Genomic DNA, 19262 nt, shown 5'->3' with positions numbered 1-19262 from the left:
CATTTTCCTGTCACATTAGCTATGTTTCCATCATTTTTATGCATTTTGAAGTATCACATCGGAAATTAGTGATGGAAACACTTAATTTAAAAGAAAAAAAACTCAAGTGTATACGCTCACTTGGGGTGGTTTTTTTACTTGTGCAATAAAGAGTTAATGTGAATGGGAGATGGAAATGCATTTGCTAAATAAATTCTGATGTAGCGAACATAAAACTCACTTAACTAATCTTCTGTTTTAACTGATGATGTCTTTCAGGTTTTTTTTATTTACTGTTGGTTACCAATACCACCATCATCCACTTAAAATGCACTAATTAACTTTTTCCCCCTTTTTTCCAAACTTTGCAAAAGATTTGCTTAATGTTTTGATGGAAACCCAGCTATTGTGTCTTACCATCTAACACTAGATCACATTTCTTCCACATTTAAACGTTACATGTACATCAGTGTGAGTTATAGATATACATCAGTGTCCTGTTCTAGTCACACGTTGGACCCCCCAGAGAGCTTTAACCGGCCGCTCTGCAGCCTGCGGCCCCGCTTCGAGACTTCCTGCCAGCTGCACTGTTATTGTCCCCTCTATCAGATAACTCAGACAATGATACGAAAACACTCAGTTACATTCACAAACACAATGAAAAAAAATCACAGTCACGTGACCGCAGCAGAAAACTAAACACACTGTTAGTGATCTGAAGAACCTACTTTGAAAAACACGAAAGAGGTCTGATTCGGTTCCTGCAATTACAAGGTGTGCATGTGCTTGTGAATTATTCATATATGCCATGGAGAGTAATTGTAGCAGAAATTAGACTTAATTAACAGAGTCTTTGTTATTTACGATGAGGGAAATGAGCAATTTACAGTTACTACAAAAAGCCAAATGGCACAATCAATTAGCTTTAGGTGTCATACATCAGTCAATCAGTGAATTTTATATTTTATGAAGATACAAAGCTTTTTGTGCAAACAAAACAAAAATGACGATTTATTCAACAATTTCTCTTCTGTCTTCTTGTAGCTTCATAACATTATGGTTGAACCACTGATGTCACATTGACTATTTTAACAATGTCTATACTACCTTTCTAGGCCTTGCACGTAGTTGCATTGTTGTCTATGCAAGGTCTGTTTGGTTGTACTTTCCCATCACCAGTACTTACTTTTAGTGCATAAAAGTATACAAAATAGCATTCAGCTTTCTTTTTACTTACAATCTCCTTTGTCCTTATTAGCTAATGTGCAAGACCGGCTCAAACGAATCAGTTAAAGACTCGATAAATTGAATTACCCTGTTATCCAGTCTGAAAAGTCCACCGGCGCCCAAGTCTGGAGAAACAGAGTTTAGTCATGAATGACGCATTTGCAATAATAGAGTCAATGGAGCAAGAGAGAGGGAGTCATTGCCGTCAGCGGACCCGAATATCCTCCTCAGTGTGTGCTAAAATGCTCTGATGGACTGAAATAAACAGATGCAGTCTCTTCTTTCATCCCTTTATTTCTCAGTCAGGAGTTTTATCCTGAAGGATGCCAGTGAGTCACTGATCACACTTTCACAGACATGCTGTCTGAGAATGAGGATTATTCTTTTTGGCACACATATAAAACCACTAAGTGTGTTGTCATTAATTCTGTGTGTAAAATTCTGTGTCAGGAAAACAAGGCGGAATGAGATCACAGGGAGTGTTTGTGTAATTTATCGATAAGGAAGATGAGAGTCTTCTTTACCTCGTCCTATTAGGCAATGTCTCAACCTATGTTTACAAAACCTATTTGGATGTGTCATGCTTCTCATGCTCAAGGATACAAAAAAAGTCAAGTGACAATTTCTATAGTAAATACAGATTTTTGCAGTAACACTAAAATATGTCATGGACTAAATATGGATTTGTAAGTGCAAAATGTTCACCAACACTATATTTATTCAATTTAAAATACAATAAAACAGTAATATTGTGAAATATTACAAATTCAAATAACAGTTTTTATTTAAATAATTTTAAATGTAGTTTATCCTAGTAAAGCCTAAAGGCTTATATGCTGATTTGGTGCTCAAATGTATTTATTTTTTTCTTATTGTCAATGTTGAAAAACTGTTCAACTGCTTAATATTTTTGTGGGAAGTGTGATATTTTTTCTGTATTTTCAGATGAATAATAAGCATTTATTTAAAAAAGAAATCTTTTGTAACAACGTAAATATCTTTACTGTCACTTTTGATCAATTTATCAAGTTTATACTGAAAATACATTTTTTAAAACAAAGGCAACAAAATCTTACTGAACCCAAACTTTTGAACAGTAGTGTATTTTATCTAAAACTATTTAAACATTTTTACAATTCTTGTATCGTGAACTGTCGTTCAAAAGTTTGGGATCAGTTAGTACAGGATCAAAAATACAGAAAATAAATTGTAATATTATGAAATATTATTGCAATTTTTAAATAACAGTTATCTATATTAATATACTTTAAAATATAATATATTTCTGTGATGCAAAGCTGATACTCCAGTCTTCAGTGTCACATGATCCTTCAGAAATCATTCTATTTATTTCATTCTGATTTATTATCAATGTTGGAAACAGTTGTGCTGCTCAATATTTTATATATTTTTTCAGGATTCTTTGATGAATAAATGGATAAAAAGAACAGCATTTATTCAAAATAGAAAAACATTTGTAACAATATATGGCTTTACTATCACTTTTTTATCAATTTAGCACATCTTTGCTTAATAAAATGATCTTTTTTTTTTTCAAACAAAGAAAGAAAGAAAACATTTACTGACCCCAAACTTTGAACAGTAGTGTACATTGTTACAAAATATTTCCTTTTTAAATAAATGCTGTTCTTTTTAATGTTTTATTCACCAAAGATTCCTGAAAAAAGTATCACAGGTTCCAATATATATATATATATATATATATATATATATATATAGTGCCATTTCTAACACTGATCAGCATATAAAATCAGCATATAAAAAAGATTTCTGAAGGATCATTTGACACTAAAGACTGAAGTAATGATGCTGAAAATTCAGCTTTGCATCACAGAAATAAATTACATTTTGAAGTATATTAAAATAGAAAACCACTATTTTAAATTGCAATAATATTCTGCATTTTTAATAAACTAAACAGAGTCTTGATAAGCAGAAAAAAACTACTTTGAAAAAACATTAAAAATCTTGCTGAACTTTTGAATAGCATTATTGCATTTATTGGTTTTTCTTTTATGCCAAAAATCATTAGGATATCAAGATCATGTTCCATGAAGATATTTTGTAAATTTGCTACTGTAAATATATCAAAACATCATAAATTGTAGAAATGTTCATTAAAAAATTATTTTGTTCAGAAAACTAAAAAAAGCAACAAAAATTTTTTTTTAATTGTTAGAAAACTTAGGAAATGCTCAATAATTACAGCAACTAATAACACTTTCTGTTATACATTCATATCAAATTTAAACTAAAATCTTGATTAAAAAAATGATTAAAACAGTCCATGCCCACGTTATTTAGAAACTACCCAAGGACAAACTTTTATTTCCAAACCATCTACTTTTTTTATACATAACTGGGGCTAAATTATGAAACACAACACAACATCTTAAGAGTTACTTAGTTTGCAAATTCACTTTGGCACTAGATAATTCACTCCAATTTCAAGTCTCTTACACAACAACACTACAACAGCGTTTCCCAGAGACCACATGGCCGCTGTTAAACTCTCCATGTAAAGCGACTCATTTTTCATGGTAAATCCCTGTAGCTCTCCTCCTCAACTCAATTAATTGTATGTTTCTTTGTTGAAGCGCTGGATCGAATTAAAAGCGGCAGGGAAACGCTGCCTGTAGAACAAGCATTATTGGCCCTGCTAGTTTCACTGCCAACCTGTTGCAGGCTTTTGGCTTTTGGCTCTGTTTGGGGCTGTTGCCATGACACTTGAGGCCTACATGTGCACTGCCTGGGGTGAAAGAAAGTGAGAGGGGGAGGGAGCCAGAGTTTGCAACAAAAACAGAGAGAGAACTCCACAGAGAGGAAAGAGAACGACAGAGCATAAGAAAAAAAGGCAAATTCAAACCTGAGCAGGTGGAGTATTAGCGAACAGGCATAAATCAGTCGCAGGCAGGCGAACAACAGAGCAAAGTAGAGGAACTCATAAAAGAATGAGTGAGAGAGGGAAACTCGACTCAAAGTTTAGGGAAGACAGGGGGCTGGTCGGCTCTTTAGCATCTCAAAGCATATGGGCTCTATTAAAGGCCCCCTTGAACAGGGGCCCGAGCCGCCTCGCAAACCTCCCGAAGACAATCTCTCCTGTCTCACTGTCCGAGCCTCCCTGGGCATCCCATCTAGCGAGCCTTTCAGAAAAGAGCCGGCTGACTCAAACTCCAGAATGAGATGCAGCGGGCGACATTATTCGCACAATACCACACAGGAGCTGCTGCCATCTGGACTGACACTACCTGCCAATCAACAGTGGACATTTTGTTTCACCCAGTGTGCAGGGCTGAATCCGCTGGCACAGGCCCAGACGCCAGCCGTGGTGCCCATTACTGAGCATCTGCCAGCGGGAACAACCTCCCATGGCCCGCCTGCTATAAAGTACATTGAGTGCAAGCATCTCAGGAGCCGTGTGATCTGAACAAAGTCATTTATTAAATTCAAAATCACCTTCGTGCAGTGGTGGCATGAAAATGCAAGTTTTTAAAGTTACTATATAGCTGTTTAAGGTACCAAAAACGGTATAACTGTTTAATTAATTACTAGAAAAGGCATTACACTTTTAAAAATAAAGGTTCCAAAAGGGTGTTTCTGCAGTTATGCCAAAGAAGAACTATCTTTGGTTCCCCAAAGAAACTTACAGTGAACAGTTTTTATTGTTATACACTCTTAAAAATAAAGGTTCTTTATTGGCATAGATGGTTCCATGAAGAACCTTGAATATCCATGGAACCTTTCAAATGCAGAAAAGATTCTTTATGGTCGAAAAAGGTTGTTTAGATTTTTTCTTCAAAATGGTTCTTTTAGGAATCGTTCACTAAAAGGTTCTTTGGGGAACCAAAAGTTTTTCTTCTATGGCATCACTGCAAAAACACCCTTTTGGAACCTAAATACTTCAAAAACTTAGATTAGAAAAAAATAATTTACTTTATACTTAATAAACTTACGATTTTGAGTAAAGACCGCTCATGTAAACTTGATTTGACCACTGCATCCAATTTAGAGTCTATGTACAACTAATACTATTTAACCTGTTTGGTTTCCCCTTGTGTAAAAGCTTCATTTAAATCACCTTTATAGTATAGTTAAAGAGACCTTCGTTCATCTTCAGAACAGAAATTAAGATATTTTTGATTTAATCTGAAATAGTCATAGTGACACATTCAAGGCCCAAAAAGGTAGTAAGGTTTATGCATTATGGAACAGAGTCTGCAGTGTCAGAAAGCTCTTGGATTTCATCAAAAATATCTTAATTTGTCATCAAAAATATCTTAATTTGTGCTTGAAGATGAATGAAGGTCTTACAAGTTTGGAATGACATAAGGGTGAGTAATTAATGACAGAATTTAATTTTTTGTGTGAACTATCCCTTTAAGTAATTCTGGTTAAAGCTGAAGCATACTGGACTGAGATACAGTTCAGTGAGGGTTTATAAATTGAACTATTCACTGGATGTACCAAAGTATATAAAAACTTTAAACTTTAAACTTTAAGCTTTAAATGACACTCAAACAACTTCTTCCTGTCTATGCAAAACAGATCAAATGTTGTGCTGGAAGTCTGGCTATGACAGACAGTATATCACTCTGTGGTCAACAATACTCGGTCAATTTGACCCATTGCAATTTTGGGCATTTGCAAGCAAAGCGTCCAGCGTTGGAATGGCCATGTAATATTCAGGAGCCAGTTGTTTCTGAGTCAGCTGCTCTTTGCCACGGTAGGAATTTCCAACCACTAATGATTATTCAGTCCAATCCAGTGGTCAGAAACAGACACTTGGAATAACAGCAGAAAGGAGAGGAGCTGTGGCTCCACTACACTGTTATTACTGTGAGAGTGGCCATTTTGAGGAAATGCCACTGATAGGATGGTAATAAAGTGATAAAGTATTTAAAATGTACTGAGCATGGCCTGAAAAAACAATACTAAGTGAAATCCAGACAGATGGGTTATTGAAGAGCCAACCTGATCTCATGACAAAGACACGAAATACGTACCGCCATGTACGTTTCTTGACACATTCGATGTTAAATGTCCACTAAGTAGCACTAAAAGAGTGTTTGTTTGTTTTTTCCCTGGAGCAGATGAACGTACATATTGTACGTTTTATGTGATGTTGGTTTTGTATGCGTCACCTCAGTTCTGAACTGAAATGTCCGTTGAGTGGCGCAATAACTCTAATGTTCCAGGTTGTTTTAAAATAACGTACCATCTGCACTACACCTAAACCTACACCATAATATGAACAAAAGCGAATGTGACGTAAAAACACAATTGCAGGCATGCTGTTTTAGCTTGTTTTTCGATCTCTCATCTTTCAGCTTTTATTATCGAAAGTCATATTTTTCACCAGATTCGTACCCAAGGATTCTGCATCCAAAGTCTAATTCCATGCCGGCTGAGCTACTGTAAATGTACAGAGCTGTAATCGTAACTGTGTACGAAAAACGATTACAAGTGCTCACTGTTTTACCACATAGTGCAGTGATATGTACTTATTGGTGCGTATTTCGTGTCATGCTAAAAAGTCCCACAAATATGTTTTCGTCATGAGATCAGATAGTGAAGAGCATAGACATGCCCAGCAGAATTGACTTTTAGCCAATGTAACCTTAAAATGTACATATTATATGAAATTTTACAGTCAAGTACTGGTAGATTTATGTTGTTTTGTTTTTTTTAAATGAACTACTATATAATTTACAGGGAAAATTTTGTGTTGTGTGTTACCTAGATGGTGTTTTTTCCTAGTGTATGATCCTGTGCACGATCTATATGAGTATTGCCCATGTTTTATGAACAGACCACTTACAATGAACCCTGATTCATCACAAAAGCTTTCTATTTTGCTATCTGTATTATTCAACCTGATCTCATGACGAAAACGTATCTATCCGAACTTTTTTTTTCCGCAAGACGGAAAATGCATACCGCCTGTACTTTTTGTGACATATTCGATATGAAATGTCCACTAAGTGGTGCCCAGCAGAAATGACTGTCAGTCGATTTTTCTTAATATTCAAAGGTTTTGATATAAAAAAGTAATCTCAAGTTCTTTTCTAGTTGAATAAATCACAGTATATAATGTAGCTTGACTGTGTTTAACAAAGGCTCAAAAAAGCTATGAATTACTGTTTAATTTACAGGGAAAAACTGAGGTCCGACCGTGTGACATTGCATGATTGTTTTTTTATCGGCATCAATTAGGGTGTTTTGTGTTGCGTTATGTTATTTAGTGAATGTTTTTTGCATTATTTTGGTGCTGTGTTTCGTCTTAGTGTGTATGACCCTGTGTACAGTCTATATACAAGAGTATTGTCCATGTTTTATGAACAGACCACTTACACTGAACTCTGATTTATCATATGGCTTTCTATTTTGCTGTCTGTATTATTATAGTGATTATCAATTTTAATGTAAAAAGCAGATTTTGGTAGCGTTATATCACTTAATTGTATCATTTAATGAAATTTACAATTACAACAAAGTTGTAAAATATACAGGCTCCAATCTGCCGTCTTATAATACCTGAAACATCCTCACTGTATTTTGTGTATACCACATCTGCCAGGTTTTAATCATACATTTAATGGGATTTTTTTTTTACAAAGAAGTACATAAAATGAAAATGAGTGATGTTAGAGACAGAAAGATGTGTTTTGCTACTGTCTAATGAAGGAAAGATTGGTACTCTGGTCTCTCTTTAAATAGACCACAGATAACTTTTATGTGCAGCCTCTCTGAATTCTTCAAGTCAGTGTATTTCTTTACTGGCTGTGGCCATTGATCTTCTCAAAATGGCTTCTCTGCCTCCTCTCGAAGCTTTCTGAACCAAGCATCAGCAGAAAGAGACAAATAAATAATCTTGCGGTGTTTCTGACAAGCCATAATCATCAGTCTCATGATCAAACTGAAATCACAGCGCAGAAATGCACTGCAGTCGGAGGGGGAAAGTGGCACAGCGCACATACCGGTAAATTAATTCCACACCAGCGCTTACATAACCAGCGTGGCCTCAGACAAACTATGCCAGCATGAATATGTAATTCATCTTAAAAGTGCAGAGATGGTGAACCATGCAGGAGCCGCAAACAGAAAAAAGACATCCTTGGAGCTGCTCACGAAAACTTGCAAACACGCCACAGCCGCAAGAGGATGTGGACGTACAGACACTGTCCCAACCGAGCTCAGACGGAGAGGAAAAGAGTGGCATGGAAAGTTGTGATTCAGTGCAGTCAGCTGATGTTAATGAGCTCTCCCTCTGTATATACGTCTGCAGCCTTACATAAATACTTGGCACATAAAAGCATCTCATTAATGGAAATAGATGGTACAAGAACCTAGTCCTGTGAGACACAGCCAGTCAGTCAGTGAAGCACATACTGTCCTTACTGAGACAGTGAACTGACCACATTTACTAAGGCTGTATTTCAGAGCCCTGTAACATATGAGAGTGATTTAACTCATCTGTTATTTTCCGACTCACTGACGCAAGCACCTTTCCACCCCCCCTAGGTGATCTCATCTGGAGCCGAGTCTAGGCGCTGCTGACACGCAGTAAAGGCCCGCTCTATTTCAGGCTTTTACTGTATAAGAATGTGCCGTGAGCTGAGTCACATCCACTTTAAACACAAATGGGAATCTCAGTATACTTGGGGCGTTTCAGTCTAAACTTCATCCCTTTCGAAAACGAAATGTCAATAGATCAGGCCTCACGCTGTGCAAGAAGCTTAGTGGTGTTTGACTAGTTTGAAGAAGCTTTGTGTAAGCACTGCCCGAGGAGTGATTGGAGTGAATGTGTGTGTGTGCTGGACGTTCCAATCCAGGCCTGTTGTTCATACGCCAACTTTTTGCTTCTTATTATTTACCATTAAAAAGGTTCCAAAAGGGGTTTTCACAAAAATTCCACAGAAGAACCATTTTCAGTGAACAGTTCTTAAAAGAACCAGTGTGAAGAACCACAATAAAGAACATTCTGTGCAATAGAAAGGTTTCATTGATGGTTCTTCATGTTTCTTCCAAAACACAGTTACCACAAAACAAAAACTCAAACAGCTTAGATACTGTAAATCAATCCATTCACATCCATTCAAGGCCCTGCTCACACACACAAACAAACCAGCTACAATAACCTAACAGCTCAACAAACACTCTTTACAACAGATATAAATTCCTACACACTCTTAAAAATAAAGGCTCCAAATGTTTTTTTTTTTACAGTGATGTCATAAAGGAACCATTTTTGGTTGTCCAAAGAACCTTTCAGAGAACATTTACTAAATTAAACCATTTAAAAAAATTCTAAAGAACTTTTTGTGGAATGGGAAAGTTCCATGGATTTTCATAAAACTGTAGATGCCATTAAGAACACTTATTTTTAAGAGTGCACGAAACAAAACCCACAAAAGATAATACACTTAGAGCTTGTCACCTACAATGCAAAAAAATGCTTATCTTACTTAGTATTTTTGTCTTGTTTCTATTCAAAATATCTAAAAATTCTTACATCTAAGATGCATTTACTAAATAAGCAAAATGACATAAGAAACAAGACTAAATATTTTATGTAATTTTGCTTATCTAGTAAATGCATCTTAATTTTTGTTAATATTTTTACTAGAAACAAGACAAAAATACTAAATAAGATAAGCCTTTTTTTCAGTGTACAGAGCAAATAAAGACTTTTGTTTAAGCCTCATGCGTCTTAGACGTTTCTCATGTGTCTCCTCTTGAGTTCCAGAAAAGATCTCAAAGTTTCTAACTATGCTCAGATTTGACAAGACACCAAAAGTCAGAGACCTTAAATTAACTCAAACATTTCTAATCAACTTCTCCCAAGATCATTGACCTGAGCTTTCACATTCCTTTACTCTTACTGAATATCAACAATCTTTTCATTTAGCCTATTTTTAATTCTCCAAAGACTAGGAATTTCATGAAACATCTGAGATGAAATTTACACCTAATTGAAACATAAATGAGATCTGTTATCTCTGACAGAACAATACAAATCCTCTGAGTGGTAGCCAACTTGCTTTGTCGTCAAAATAACACATTATCATTAACTTTGTGCCCTGTGATGGTTCTCTCCTCAACAGAAAGCACTAACAGTGCTGCTAAACTTCAAAGAGCTTCTTCTCACCCCAGTGCTATCAGCTTTAAGAAAGTTAATCATTCATTTCCCATCACTTCAAAGCTCTTGCGAGCTGCAGTGGTAATCTGAACTCTCGTGCATTCGGAGGGTGTAATAAATACAGTTGTGTTGCTGACATACCCATAGTGCTCTGCATGGCTGCCTCCTCGCGTCTCCCCAGTCTGTCCTGGAGGTACAATCCCAGTCTGCTCACTGTTTGTTACACACACTCTCTCTATCTCTTTCCTTCTCTCTCACACGCTCATTCTTTCTGTTCCTTCTCCTCATGCCAAGTTTGCTCTCTTTTCTCTGGTTGAAACCCCCTTCCTCTGTGTCCTGTCCTCTCCTCTCTTTCCCTGCTGTTTGCCGCCTCGGCACCGCCCCCTTCTCCTGCTACCCTCCTCCCTCTCTCACTTTGTCTATGGCCCCTTGCTCCTCCACCACCCCCATCCTCACGCACATTTAATCCCTCCTCATGCTCACTCCCTCTCTTTTCCCTTGTCTTTCTTCTACCTTTTTCTTTTCTTCATCTTTGTCCACTACAATGTGTGAGGAAAATGGAAAGATTGTGTCTTGTTTTTAAGACTGACCCTTAACTGCTGCTTTAACCCTGTAACGCCAACTGTGTCATAATTGATAAGCGAATTTCAAAGGCCTCTAAATTATCGACATGAAAAAACTGTGCTGAAAAACCTGTTTGTATATAATCTACTACATGCCTTCTGTCATTTGACCAATATTTTATACTGTTTTGGCAAGTAAAAGTGTGTAAAAACACCCTTCTTCAATTAATGGCACACGTCTTTTTGCTGTAGAATTTTTTGTGATTTTTATAAAGTTAGGAACTAAATTATTGGGAGATATTGACATCTTTTATGTAAGTAATCTGTCATACTGTTATTAAAAATTACATCACTTACTTTTCTGCCATATATATATATATATATATATATATATATATATATATATATCTATGGAAGCCCGTTTTGGCCACTGAATAAATCTTTTTATCTCACAATTCAAATTTTTTTCTTGCAATTGCGAGTTTACATCTCACAATTCAGATTTGTTTTCTTGTAATTGTAAGATATAAACTAACAATTCTGAGTTATAGTCGAAATTTGCGATAAATGAATTCACAATTCTGACTTTATTCTCAGAATTTAATCATTTAAACTCACAATCGTGAGTTATAAAGTCAGAAATGCGAGATATAAACTCACAATTTTGAGTTATATTCAAAATTTGCAATATATAAACTCACAATTCTGACTTTATTCTCAGAATTAAATCATTTAAACTCACAATTGAGTTGTAAAGTCAAAATTGCAAGATATAAACTCACAATTCTGACTTTTTTTAGGATTGCATGATAAACTCACAATTGTGAGTTATAAAGTCAAAATTGCAAGTTTTAAACTCAATTCTGACAAAACTGCATCAAACTTGCAATTCTGACTTTTTCTTAGAATTGTCAGATATAAACTCACAATTCTAGTTTTTTTTCTCAGAATTGCATTATATAATCTCACATCTGTGAGTTATAGTCAGAATTGTGATATAAACTCACAATTGTGACTTTTTCTCAGAATTGTGTGATATAAACAGCTGAATTATAAAGTCAAAATTGCAAGATTTAAACTCACAATTCTGACTTTATTTTTTACACTCCGTAATACAAACTTGCAATTCAGACATTTTTTTCAAAATTGCGTCATACAAACTTGCAATTCTGACTGTTTTCTCAGAATTGTGAAATATAAACTCACAATTCATATTGTTTTCTCAGAATTGTGAGATATAAAACTCAAGTGTGAGTTATAAGGTTAGAGTTGTGATATAAACTGATATAAAGACATTTTTCTCAGAATTTCGTAATATAAACTCGCAATTGCCATAAAAATAGACTTTTTTCAGAATTATGAAATAGAAACTTGCAATTGCGAGTTATAAAGTCCATTACTGAGTGGGAAAAAGACTGATATGTTCTCAAAAGTTTATAACTTACAATTCTGACTTAATAACTCGCAATTGCATTTTATGAAGTCAGATTTGCGAGATATAAATTCAATTCTGAGAAAAAAGTCAGAATTGTGAGTTATTTCACAATTCTGACTTTATTTCTCAGAAATGGTACTATTTATCAGAATTGCAAGTTAAAATCTCACAATTCTGAGTTTTTTTCTTGCAATTGCGAGTTTATATAGTCAGAACTGCGAGATAAAAAGTCGCAATTATTATTTATTTTTATTCAGTGATGGTTTCAGAAATATTAGCAACTGCACCAAACTGCATATTTTTTGCTCCATTAGTGCCTCTGAATAAAATTGAGGTACTTTTTCTCCTTGAGTATCAGCTCCAGTTTCTCTTATATCAAACTTTATGAGCAAATCAAAATATGATACAAAACATAAAACACATGCAATTTTTTTTTTTTCAGATTTTTAAAAATTTGTCTAAAGGTTTAATAAACTGTTCTATTTATTTTTCTGACTATTATTTCATATGTCAGACTTTTCAGGGTTAATGTGACTGACACACACACACAGACATGCAGGTAAACGCTGTGTGTAAAGAGTATGTTGTCCACTAACTGGATTAGAGTAAAACCTCTCCAATCAAGTCAAACTCTTCGTATGTTTAGTGGATTTTCCTGGGATATACGTTAATCTCAAGGCATGCTGGGACAAAAACGCGTGACTCGCTCTAAACACTGACTCATCACGTCTACATGTCCTGTTAATGCTTTAACATACTAAAGAACGCAGTAAAGGGTCTGTTGTGCTGTATGACATCACACTGAAAGTTTCATGCAAAGCAAACAGGGATCCAATCAAATCTTTGTGAGGAGGACAAGGACTGAAAAACAACATTCGGTTGTTTCTTTGGACTTTCAAATGAATGTACTTTTCACATTTCAACTAGTTTAATATGTCTAATAACAATGTTTATCAGTAGATAACATACAGTAAAAATGGCTGAATTCTCCTGTGATGAATGTATATGAGATATACCAACTTTTTTTAAGAATGAACAAATGTGATAGAAATGATAGTGATGGTAATAACATTCTAACTGGTCATAAAGACGCCCGATTAAATAATACTTTCACACTTTTTTCATTTGACAACATTACAGTTTGAAGTAAAAGCATTTCAACACAAATCAATCCCTGAGACAGAAAAGTGCTGTATTTGAATACAGAATTGTCTAACGTTTTGCCTTTCAACAGGCCCCATTCACTCGTTCGCCCCTTTCAATCATTTACCACTCCACTCCTCATTTACTGGCCATTCCCAAACAAAAGCAAGGAAGCATGACGTGTTACGTTCCTAACCTGTGTGCGCAAGGAACAGTAAATACAGGGTTCCTGAGTGAGTGTGGGACTCTCAAGTGAAATCAAAAGGAGAAAAGGTGGAACGAGAGGGCTAGAGAAAAACAGACAGAGAGAGTGAGAGACGGAGGAAGGAGGGCTAATGAAGCGTTAGGAACAGATGAGCATCCGAGTGATTAATGGACACTTGCCCTCAAGGGAAGTTATCATATGAACATACACTCCACATATACTCACTAGGGAGACTTAACATGATACTCCCAACCACAGTGCACACACATATCTCAAAGTACATCCGGCCAACTGCATTCTCCTCACCAGAGTGACCGCACATGCATCAATGCTTACATACACTGCTGGGTTGATTATATGGAATTTGGAGTACAAAAATAAATTAACCTAATCAAGTAGTCATATTACAGTAGATTACCTAATATTTGTAATGTAATACAGTTGAAGTCAGAAGTTTACATACACATTGCAGAATCTGTAAATGTTAATTTTACCAAAATAAGAGGGATCATACAAAATGCATGTTATTTTTTATGTAGTAGGCTACTGACCTGTTTACATATAGTCCACAAGAAAAAATAAGTTGAATTTATTTATTTTTTTTAAATGACCCCATTCAAAAGTTTACACACTCTTGATTCTTAATACTGTTTATTACCTGAATGATCAAAGTCTCTTAGTTGTCCTCAGTGTGAAAAGATGGATCTCAAAATCATACAGCCATCATTGGAAAGGGTTCAAATACAAAAAAATGCTGAAAAACCAAATAATTTGTGGGACCTGGAGGATTTTTTGAAGAACAGCAGGCAGTTTAACTGTTCAGGACAAACAAGGGACTCATGAACAACTATCACTAAAAAAAAAAAACATCTGTGGATCATTCAGGTAACAACACAGTATTAAGAATCAAGTGTATGTAAAAGTTTGAACGGGGTCATTTTTATAAATTGAACTATTATTTTCTCTTGTGGACTATATGTAAATGTCTTTTATGTGAAATATCTTATTCAGGTCAGTACTAAATAAAAAATAACATGCATTTTGTATGATCCCTCTTATTTTGGTCAAATAATTCTATTCTATTCAAAAGTTTTCACCGCATATGAAAAACGCTGAAAAACCAAAGAATTTGTAAACTTTGTTTCTTCCAGAACTGTACTGGTTAAAGCTTTTGTTTGCAGGGTAATGAACAGCCTTGATTAAGTATGAATGGGGGAAGGGGAATTCTCAATCCCCCCCAAACTTCCCAGTCCCGCTGTCTCTATTCAATTCAGAGGGGAAGAAATGGAATGGAATAGAGTTGGTTAGGAAAGGGAGAGAAAATTAATGATAGTGAAGGACAAAAGACTGAACAAGAACCTAATCCCCCTTCCACCCCCCTACATACACACACACATGCTGATTTGATCAAGCATGTACACACACATGCAGACAGACACACACAAAATGAAAGGTCCTTGAAACCTCCAACAAAACACTTGACCCTTCATCTACTGAGAGAGAGAGAGAGAGAGAGAGAGAGAGAGAGAGAGAGAGAGAGAGAGAGAGAGAGAGAGAGAGAGACGGGGCAAAAACGCGAAACAACTGTTGAGTGGCAGTGGCTGTGGGGCTCTGTGAGTTTCATTGCTAAAATGAACAAAACTCTACTGAAATCTGCCGATTCAGGTGCACATCGCCAAATTCGACATATTCCACACCCTTTGCATGATCATTTAATAAATATTTAGCTCAGTTTGATTATGATTTCAGTTGCCAATAAGGCTGCTCTGTTTTACATGAAACATGAAACTGCTTACTTTCTAAAAGCACTTATTGGACATGATTCGTCAGTGCATTTTATTCCTGTCTTTGTAATCTTTGATAAAGATGTATTAACATGCTTGGTCTCAAACTTTAGTCCCATAAAAATTACTCCACACAGTTCCAGGGGGTTAATAAAGGCCTTCTGGCCTTTAATCAATGCATTTGTGTAAGAAAAATATTCGTATTTAAAACTTTATAAACTGTAATCTCTATTTTCGCTAACTGTCGTACACAAATTCATGTGTTGTTACAGTCCTCGTTTTGTACTAATTTGCGACCAGTGTTTTGTTTTGCTCTCTCCACTGCACTAAGTCATTCGCTGGAACGTTATTCTCTCGTGAACACTCAGTTGGTGGAAGCTAGAGATTATGGTTTATAAAGTTTTAAATATGTATATTTTTCTTACACAAATGCATCGATTTTGTTTCAGAAGGACTTTATTAACCCCCGAGCAGTGTGGAGTATTTTTTATGATCGATAGATGCACTTTGTTGGACTTCAAAATTTCAACACCCATTCACTGCCATTATAAAGCTTGGAAGACCCAGGACATTTTTTAATATATCTCCGATGGTATTCATCTGAAAGTAGAAAGTCATATACACCTAGGATGGCTTGAAGGTGAGAAAATAATTGAGTAATCTTAATTTATGGGTGGACTATCACATTTCACAAGCCAATCAAATTTTCAAAGTATAAATCCTGCCGACATTTTTTCTTGTGTATTAATATAATATATGTCACATTAAAATGGGTTGCGATGATGTTTCATGTTGACTTTCCTCATAAATCAGTGGATTTCTTCTCCAAAAATCAGCACAGAAAATGTGAAAAAAAAAATCTGGGCCATTTAATATTTAAGGCTACTTAGAAAGTGCATATTAGATCAGAAAGAAATTTGTACTTTTATTGAGTAAGGACACATTAAATTGATCAAAAGTGACAGTAATGACATTTACAATGTTACAAAGGATTTCTATTTCAAATAAATGCTGTTCTTTTGAATTTTCTATTAAAGAATACTGATTGTTTCCACACAAATATTATGCAAAACATCTATCTTCAACATTGATAATAATAAGAAAGGTTTCTTAAGCAGCAAATCAGCATATTATAATGATTCCTGATAGATCATGTGACAAAAACTGGATTAATGGTAGGAGTAATGCTGAAAATGTAGCTTTGTCATCACAAGAATTAATTAAAGTTAAAAATATGTTACAAAAAAAACTGTTATTTTAAATTGCAATAATATTTCACAATATTACTGTTTTTACTGTATTTTAGATGAATGAATGCAGCCTTGGTGAGCATAAGAGACTTTTTTCTTTCAAAAAATATTAAGTTTTATGTTTACTTTCTACACAGTAATCCTACAAATTTTGGCCTTAAAAGTCAGCAAATTTTTTTTAAACAATCTGCATTGAATTTAGGGCCTCCTAATGAGAAACAAATCACAAAATGTATGCTGGATCAGTGCATGATGCCCATGAATCTTCCCTCTTCACTCCTGAGGGGCATGAGAGGAGCACGCCGACAAATTCAACTCCTAGCAGAAGGAAAACATGTTTTACCATCTACGTGATCAAAGATTGCAGTGTGGAATACACATTAATCTTTGATTAACTTTCTACTGGAGGCAGATTACATAACAAAATCATGGGTTCAGAGAAGGACATCAAATCTGGGATTGTGTGTATACACCTCTAGCCCTGAGATCAGACTCCCCAGGATCACAGACCTTCATTACATAGCACTGAGCTTATGACAAACACATCTGCTATCATAACACATCCCATACACTCTCCATATACACACACCATCAGTGACAAAAACACACATCAACACTTACAGTGCCAGGCATGTCACATAGACACATGAGAAGACTTCATAAACATATACAGAGTCCTGCTCTGAGCTGCTGTAATGAAACTGTATGTTTGAAGCTGCCAGCAGGTCTGAGCACTGCAAACCAATCTACTTTTACTGCTCTGCTCCCTGCCATGGAAAAGCAATAAGACCACTGAGGTGATGTGGAGAGGAGAGAAGGATGAGAGGGAGCTCTGTGTCCTTTTTGTGCTCTGTCGAATGGGAGTGCAGACTTAATGTAAAAAAAAAAAAAAAAAAAAAGTGGAGGACATATGGGCATGACATATACCTCTACTTTTATGCTCAGTGTGCTGAAAATGAAAAATGCACTGAGAGTTTACAGGGTATTTGGAAAGCTGACGTTTTTTGGTTTTCAGAGTTTAATTCTTAGAATCCTCCCGTGAATGAACGGTCAGCTCTACAGCTAATAAACGCATGTGGAAAGACAGCAAACAAGGTTTAGGACTAGTACCAAAGAGGTGTGAAATACCTGGTGTAGGCTATCCATCTTCACAACACACTGGCTGAGGACACCACAATAGCAGGGAACAATATACATCCAAAAATCTCAGAATTGCAAATATGATTACCTGAACATCTCAATGGTGTTTCCTGAAATTAAACAGACAATTTTTCCTGAAATTAAACAAATTATTAAAAATAGAGTGAACAGAGTTTTTTTTTCTTCAGCTCATTAATCTCATGTGTCTTGTTTCTTAACAATATCTCAAAATGTGTTCAGTTTTTTCTAGATATCAAGTCAAAATTTTAAGACTTCAATATAAATTCAAATATATTAAAAAAATTATTTAAATTATTATTATTATTATTATTATCATCACCATTATTAATTTAAACTTCATATGTGTTATTACTGTATTATTATTATTATTATTACTATTATTATAAATTACAGTAATAATAACATGTTTAAATAAAATGTTTCTTCTTCTTCTTCTTCTTCTTCTTCTTCTTCTTATTATTATTATTATTATTAGCAGCAGTAGTAGTAGTAGTAGTAATAATAAGTATTATAACAACACAGTAATAACAATACAGCAATAATGACGTGTAATGTTTAAATAAAATGTTGATCATTATTAGTAGTAGTACTACTACCATTATTGTTGTTGTTGTTGTTGTTATTGTTGTTATAAATTAAAAATAATACAGTAATAATAAAATGTTTAAAGTTTAAATAAAATTTTATTATTATTTTTATTAATACTTATTATTAGTATTGATACTTGTTAGTAGCAGTAGTAGTAGTTGTAACAATAAGTATTATTATTATTAATAATACACTTATTATAACAATAATAACAATAATATAAGTATTAATGATAATCAACATTTTATTTAAACTATACATTTTATTATTACTGTATTATTACTACTACTGATATTATTATTATTTTATTAATATTATTAATATTTATACTATAAAGTAATAATAATATAGTAAAAATAACATGTTTAAAGTTTAAATACAATGTTTATTATTGTTGTTGTTGTTGTTAATACTTTTTAATAATATTATTACTAATTGTTATTATTAGAAGGAAAAATAAAATGTTTAATTAAAATGTTTATTAATATTATTACTATTCATATTTATTATTATTATTATTATTATTATTATTATTATTATTACTACTACTATGAAGTAATAATAATAATACAGTAAAAATAACTTTTCTTTTTTGTTATTGTTAATACTTATTATTAATATTGGTACTTATTATTATTAATATTATAATTATTATTAGTAGTAGTAGTAGTGATAATAAGTATTAATAATAATTACATTTATACGTTTTATAAATACGTTATATTTAAATGTTACACATTTTATTATTACTGTATAATTATTTTTAC

The 19262-nt window shown here is 34.3% G+C and overlaps 1 protein-coding gene across 2 annotated transcripts in view; it reads right to left on the bottom strand.

The window, feature by feature from the left end:
- Positions 1–19262, bottom strand: part of lzts2a (leucine zipper, putative tumor suppressor 2a) — an 85402-nt gene that overhangs the window by 16145 nt on the left and 49995 nt on the right. Inside the window, exon 1 of one of the 2 annotated variants that reach the window (XM_073834138.1) lies at positions 10508–10699. The exons of the other annotated variant lie outside the window; for it this stretch is intronic. The gene's annotated coding sequence lies outside the window, so the exon portion shown is untranslated. Of the gene's footprint in view, positions 1–10507; positions 10700–19262 lie in introns of those variants that run through there. 2 annotated transcript variants of the gene reach the window in all.

Source organism: Garra rufa, chromosome 2, assembly GCF_049309525.1.
Source record: "Garra rufa chromosome 2, GarRuf1.0, whole genome shotgun sequence".
NCBI classification, from domain to species: domain Eukaryota; kingdom Metazoa; phylum Chordata; class Actinopteri; order Cypriniformes; family Cyprinidae; genus Garra; species Garra rufa.
Note: the sequence above shows the minus strand (reverse complement) of the source record. Positions and strands in the feature narration are given on the sequence as shown.